This window comes from Sebastes fasciatus, chromosome 18 (genome assembly GCF_043250625.1).
Source record: "Sebastes fasciatus isolate fSebFas1 chromosome 18, fSebFas1.pri, whole genome shotgun sequence".
Classification (NCBI taxonomy): domain Eukaryota; kingdom Metazoa; phylum Chordata; class Actinopteri; order Perciformes; family Sebastidae; genus Sebastes; species Sebastes fasciatus.
The window spans coordinates 20274849-20281993 of NC_133812.1; positions in this window are offsets into that span (position 1 = coordinate 20274849).

Sequence of the window (7145 nt, forward strand, 5' to 3'; positions counted from 1 at the left end):
CCACAAATACTCACTAGAGCACCAAATGTGGATTAATCCGCCGCTGAAAATAGTCCCCAACAAATGCACTGTTTCCGTCTGATTGAGTAACGTTTGTTGAAAACTATAGTGACCAGCTGTTTTAGAAAACTACTGATCCCTTTAAAAGAATGAAACTATATATTCATGACCATTTTTTAGATACTTATATTTAGGTATTTATTAATATTTATCAAAGTTAACGCGATAATAATGCGTTAACGCAAATTAGTTTTAACGCCACTGATTTCTTAAACGCATTAACGCAACTTTAAATTTTTAGGTTGTAACAGGCTCAGTTTTAAAGCTAGAGTGAAGATACTGGCATCATATGAAACAGGAAAACCTAAGGAATCCATTGTCACCATGTCATACTAGCTCGTCGGGAAGGAGGTTAAATAACACTCGAAACGTAACGCTAAATTTTGGCGAGGAAAAACTGGCATGGCCATTTTCAAAATAGTCCTTTGACCTCTGACCTCTGACCTCAAGATATGTGAATGTAAATGGGTTCTATGGGTACCCACGAGTCTCCCCTTTACAGACATGCCCACTTTATGATAATCACATGCAGTTTGGGGCAGGTCATAGTCAAGTCAGCACACTGACACACTGACAGCTGTTGTTGCCTGTTGGGCTGCAGTTTGCCATGTTATGATTTGAGCATATTTGTTATGCTAAATGCAGTACCTGTGAGGGTTTCTGGACAATATTTGTCATTGTTTTGTGTTGTTAATTGATTTCCAATAATAAATATATACATACATTTGCATAAAGCATGCATGTTTGCCCACTCCCGTGTTGATAAGAGTATTACGTAAATACTTGGCAAATCTCCCTTTAAGCTACATTTTGAACAGAACGAAAATGTGCGATGAATTTGCAATTAGTCGTGATTAACTATGGACAATCATGCAATTAAGTATTTTAATCGATGGACAGCCCTAGTAGTTTTTATGAATTTGTATATATTGTATTGTTCCATTGAAGGCTGCCTCATCTGAGTTGACTAGTCGATTAGTAGTTTTTTAATGCTGAATGATTTATTTCCAAGAAACTTATGAGCACATCTCTGAATTTCAAGTGGTGCTTTTGTGTGATTCTTTGTGTAGAAACTCAGTTTTACAAATCTGACGATTAAATCAACTAATCAATTAGTCAACAAAATCGAGTGATAGTCGACTTATAATTTCTTTGGTGGAGAACAGCCCTAGTTCTTTTACCACTCTGCAGCATTTTGGTCAACATTTGTTGTTTTTAAATGTGCTCTTTAGATCAACTAAAGTTGAAACTTGATATATAAAATGGATAATGGATTTCAGCAGAGAGTCACACAGGTCATTTTTTAATAACTGAACACTTTATTTTGTGGAATGGCTAATATAAGTACCATCTTCTGAGTGCCTCTCAATCAACTATTCATTCATGCTTCCTAGTGCTCACCCATTGTAAAACAATCACACGAACAAGTGCTGCACTTGATCAAAATACCAGCTGAAGTTTGTCTTACTATCCTCAGTCAATGCTCGGTTCCGGGAGATTATTTTATTATGCCAAACTGCTGCAGACTGTATCTCAACAACTTGCTTTATTGAATAATAACATTGATCTTTGGCTTAAAGTTACAGTTGAAGCTTCTGTCTGATTGTGGAGACAGATAATGGAACCTACCCGGCTTTGTGGAAATATCTCGGCGGTGAATATACAAATGGAGCGTTAATATCGCTGGTGTCCATGAACAGAGCAGCAGCAGCTGAAATTACAGCTACATACAGAGAAGAGATAGCTCACTGACGTAAGAAAGGGTACATATTTGTGATTTGTGGTAGCTAAATACAAAATACTCTGCACATAATTGTAATTTTGAGGTACTTATGCACAGTACTTTTACTTCACTACAATTATCCAACAGCTATAGTTACTGCTTAAACTACAGCTTATTATTTTACATATAAACCACATCATCATCTTTATTAAATTATTATATATACATTAATATATTTTATTATATAATTCGTATATAACATGTAATAAATTCATATGTAATCCACGTAATCGTTAGCCAGGACGGGTGATGTATGGAGGATGGAACCTGCCAAAATAAAAAAATAAATAAATAAATGACTCGATGTCATTAATATAGCAAAAATAACATAAAAAAATAGATGTAGCCATTAATTCATTGATAAAATGTGTCAGAAATTGATATTTTTGGTTTAATTTGCTTCTGTATTTATTTATCTTTGTATAAATTTCCTTATTTATTTACTCTTTTATTTAATGTTCCCTTTTATTTATTTATGTATTTAATTTTATTGATTTTTAAATTTATTTATTTATTTTTGCGTTTGTTTTTTATTTTTTTATTTATTTTTTATTTATTTCATAATTATTAAAATTATGTGTATGTAATTAAATGTATGTATTAATGCATTTATTTAGGTCGGAGGTCATTTAGGAGGTCGGGGTGGATGGGTGGATCTAAAAACCCCGGACTTTCACCCAAGAGGCCGGTGTTAGTGTCCCGTGTGAAACAGGAAACCAATTAATATGAAATTGTTTTTTAATTGTTTAATTAGTAAGTAAGTGTCAAATTCGTGTGACATCTCCTTGCAGGAAGTCTTCGCAGTGTAAACCTCAGCAGACCAGATCCACTGAAAATCAATAAACGATTTTCTTTTCTTTTTTGTGAATGGAGACCTTGGATTTGCTGCACTGAAAGACATTTTCAGAGACTTTTCTTAAAAGCAAATCAATGAACTTTTGTTTGAATCCTCTTTCTCTCCTGAGCAAACACAGAAACCTTCAGCACTGGTACATTAAACTAACGCAGTTTATTATGTGAGTGTGTTGCCCTCTAACAGACATCCGGAGAACTACACCTTCTCATTAACCCTTCTCTTCTGGATAATAAGACTAGAGGGAGAGGTCCATATCCTTTCACTCTCTTAAATGTTGTGCATATCAGATATCAAAATTGATTTACTTTTTCTCAGTGGTGGAATAAGTACTCACATATTTAACTTAAGTAAAAGTAGTAATACTACTGTACACTGTAGAAATACTGTTACAAGTATAAGTCCTGCCATCTGACTGCAAATGTTGCGGAAATAAATGCAAAAGTATCAGCATCAAAATATACTTAAAGTACCAAAAGTAATAAATATGTATGTATATATATATATGTATATATTTATATATGTATATGTATATGTGTATATATATATATATATATGTATGTATATACTGTATGTGTGTATATATGTATGTATATGTATACTGTATATGTGTGTATATATACATACATATACTGTATATGTATGTATATGTACACACATATACAGTATACATATATGTATGTATATGTACACACATATACAGTATACATATACATACATATATACACATATATATATACACACATATATACATACATATATAATCTTAACTTAATATATAATAATACATCGTAATTAATTTGTCAGTGATATTTTGTATTACTAACCTGAATCTGCAAAGTGAGCACTTGAGCAAATGTAATTTGTTACTTTCCAGCACGACTTTTTCTTTATATCAGGTTTTGTCTTTCACTATATATTCTGATCTGATATATAACCTGGTAAAAGTCTCATGATTAAGTCTGATTTTCAAGAGAGACCTGCAGAAAGACAGTATTATTACTGTAAATACAAAATAAGATGACAAAAGTGACCAAAAACAATACACAATATGCCATTTTCACAGGTGTGGTGCCACCTAGTGGGAAACTCAAACAGCACTGAGATCACACATGTAGTCCAGGATTACTATTAGTTCATCACTTTGCAGAGACGTGGTTGATTTATGTCTTCATTCATCATATGCCAATTTAAAGGCTTTGTCTATACAAGGCGGGCATTATTATAAATGAACAGTATATTATTAGTATCCACAAAAATGTTATCTTACTAACAAGTATTTCCTGTGTAGCCTGATATGCTATGATCAAACTATTACGAACACATAAAAGAGCCGTCGTGTTGAATTTAGGTGTGGACACACCATGTCCCTGAAAACTACAGTAATAATACTAACAAGGAGTCTCCGGATAATGCAGTATTTAACATGTATAAAAATACAAAGTCTGTACTTTATGTAACGCCCTCTGCAGCATCAAACATTGAAATAACTTTATTTTTTGTTATTAAACCTCTCACCTCCTCACAATGAACATTTTAAGCTTCATACAGATATGGTTTATTGTATATTTATTACGTTATGTTGCATTGTCCATTGCCTGTATACAAGTTATTAATCATCAATAAGAAACAATTACAAATGTATTAAAAAAAAAACAGATCTTTGACTTAAACCCACCTGTATGGAGACGTGTGTGCCACTGGAATAATTATAGACCTTTTCAGTTTTTAATCTTACTCAATTATTAATTCAAATCATTAAAAAAAAAAAATAATAATAATTTTTATTAAAAACTCAAAGAAAAACAATGAAATGTGAATTTATTTATTTATTTTAAGTTTGATTAAATCTGTCAATTAATGATTATATTTCCTTTATATTGTTTTTTAAATTTTAATGTTGCTAAATTAGATTTAAAATAATTAATTACAAAATGCTTTAAATCTTTACTTTTTGTTATTCCATTTGCTGATTCTTGATTACAATAGCAGTAATGTGTTCCATCGAACAATTAATTAGTGGCCAACTTTAAATGTTATAACATTTAGTTTCCAATATCTCATTTGCAAAACATATTTCTGCATTTGTAGGCTGATAAAAATCTAACACAATTATAGTATAGTGAGAATTAAACTAATGTCACGAGTCTGTTGGAACAGGAAAATATAATTTTAAAAAATTTCAGACATTACTCTTTTTATTTATATTTTCTTTTTAATGGGGGGTTGTAACTGCCATAAAATAGGAAATAATAATATTTATCATAGGAGAAACAGCAGGTAGGAAGGTTTTCCCTGCAGCACAGCCTGTGAGAGAGAGACACATATGGAGGCGGCCTCGATCGGCTCTAATGCAAAGTTCTGGTTAAACATTGGCCCAAAGTTTGCCTTCCGCCTTCTGTTGTTTTTACACTAAAGGTCCGGCAATTGTTGCAGCCATTATTGACTTAGTAATTAAAGTATTTTAACGTGGGGATTCTGTAATCATTACATATGCCACCATCTGTCCCTTCGCCGCTGCATGAGCACCTGAAATGGATTTTTCCTCCTGAGTAGATAACGTATAAAAACCAATCAAGACGGGAGGAGGGAGGACGACCACGTCATAGCCATTCATCTAAAACAGACCGACTCATGCCAGTGTGTGTTTATCGGGGTTTTATTAAATATTCAACAGTAGTCTTGCGGTTTTATCCATGAGGTTTCTCCTCGAACATAAATGTTTTAGGAGAGCCAAGAAAGCCATCTCAAAACACTTTATAATTAGCCTGATATGTATGTTAGTATATTTAATATTTTGCACTTTTTTATTTTGTATAATCATTTTCCTATTTTCATTATATCAAAAACAGTTTATAACAATAATACTATTGATTTGGAGTTTTTAACAACTTGTCTTGTAAATGAGAGAAGACATTTTATTATTGTGTCATGCTGTAAAAATGAGATTTCATGACACTTATAAAGACTTCCAGCTGCTGTTATTCACTTTCAAATGAAAGACAAACCAGTGTCCAAGGAAGTAAAACATGTTTTCACACATAAACAGAATAAAGACTACAATATAAAACCAATCTATTTTATAGAAGATCATTTCTTCTATGTCCATGCATTGTCTAAATAATATAAAATGTTCTGACAAAAGTCAACAACAATCTTTATTAATTTGATTAAATAACATCTTTCTTCAGGTCATGATAAAGGAGAATATAAAAAACAAAGTGCATTTAACTTTCTATTTCTTTTTGCTCATATAACTGGTGAACCCCATCCTGTTCATTGACAACAACACAACATGTGGGGTATTCGCTAAATTTAATGAAAAGAACAATGTAGTTTGGTACAAAATATAGAGAACAATGAGATTCAACCATACAATTCAACATATTTGGAGAGTAAAGTTTACAATCATAAATGGACAATAAATTAAATATTTTAATGGGTTTAAATGGAGCTTTTCTTTTGAGTATTTTTTCTATGATTCGTACTAAATTACATTATTCTTTCCAGGAAACTTCCTTGGAAATTAGTAGGATATTCCAGACCCATATAATTAAGCGTTACCACTACAGATTTTCAGAAGTGTCCAGATGTGGTCAAATTTATGCTTTACAGTAAATACTTTTTCATCTGTACAGTAGAAGAATAAACTTATTGGTTAGACAGTGGTATTTGAAATTTATATTATAATTGGAATTTAAATATACAAATTATACATTTTATGATACAGTTTATTGGTCTGAAAATCATCAATTATTTCAATGTCATAAAACAGTTCAGTAAAATTTAAAAAGATAATTCTGGTAAAAGCTTTGAGTTTTTTACTGAAGTATGTTTTGTTAGAGGAAACAACCCGTCCTGTTTCAGCCTTTGATCTTGATCTTACAGTTTTATGACGTCCCATCTGCTCCAGCACGGACAAACTAAAGAGGAGACATGTTTCCATGTTTCACTGAGGTCACCATGGTGTCATATTAACAGCTTTACTCTCGTCCACCAGCCTTCCCTCTCTCCCTCTCTCTCTCTCTCTCTCTGTTGGTTCTCGTAACATTTTGGTAAACACTTTTATCTGACTCATATCTCCCCTCTATTGTGTCGCGGTAAAAGCAAATAATTACAAATAAAAAAAAAAAACTTTGATCCACAGTCTTCGATTGTGATTCGGCCGTGTAATCTCAGAGTTCGGCCATTAAAGAGTCGTGTGTTTGGAGCTTTGACACATGGTCTTTGAATCAGGGGAGATAAGGACTCTATTGGGGTCTATTATCGACTGGAAGTCAATCTGCTGCTGAGGAAGACAAAAGCAAGAGCACAAACTGTTCCCTGCTCAGTATCTCTATTATTACAGCTAATTGATAACCAGAAGCAACACGGTAATATATCAGTAGAACCCCATCAGCTACTTTATGTTTTTAGCCACGTTAGCAGTGTATCCACCACTTTGGACCA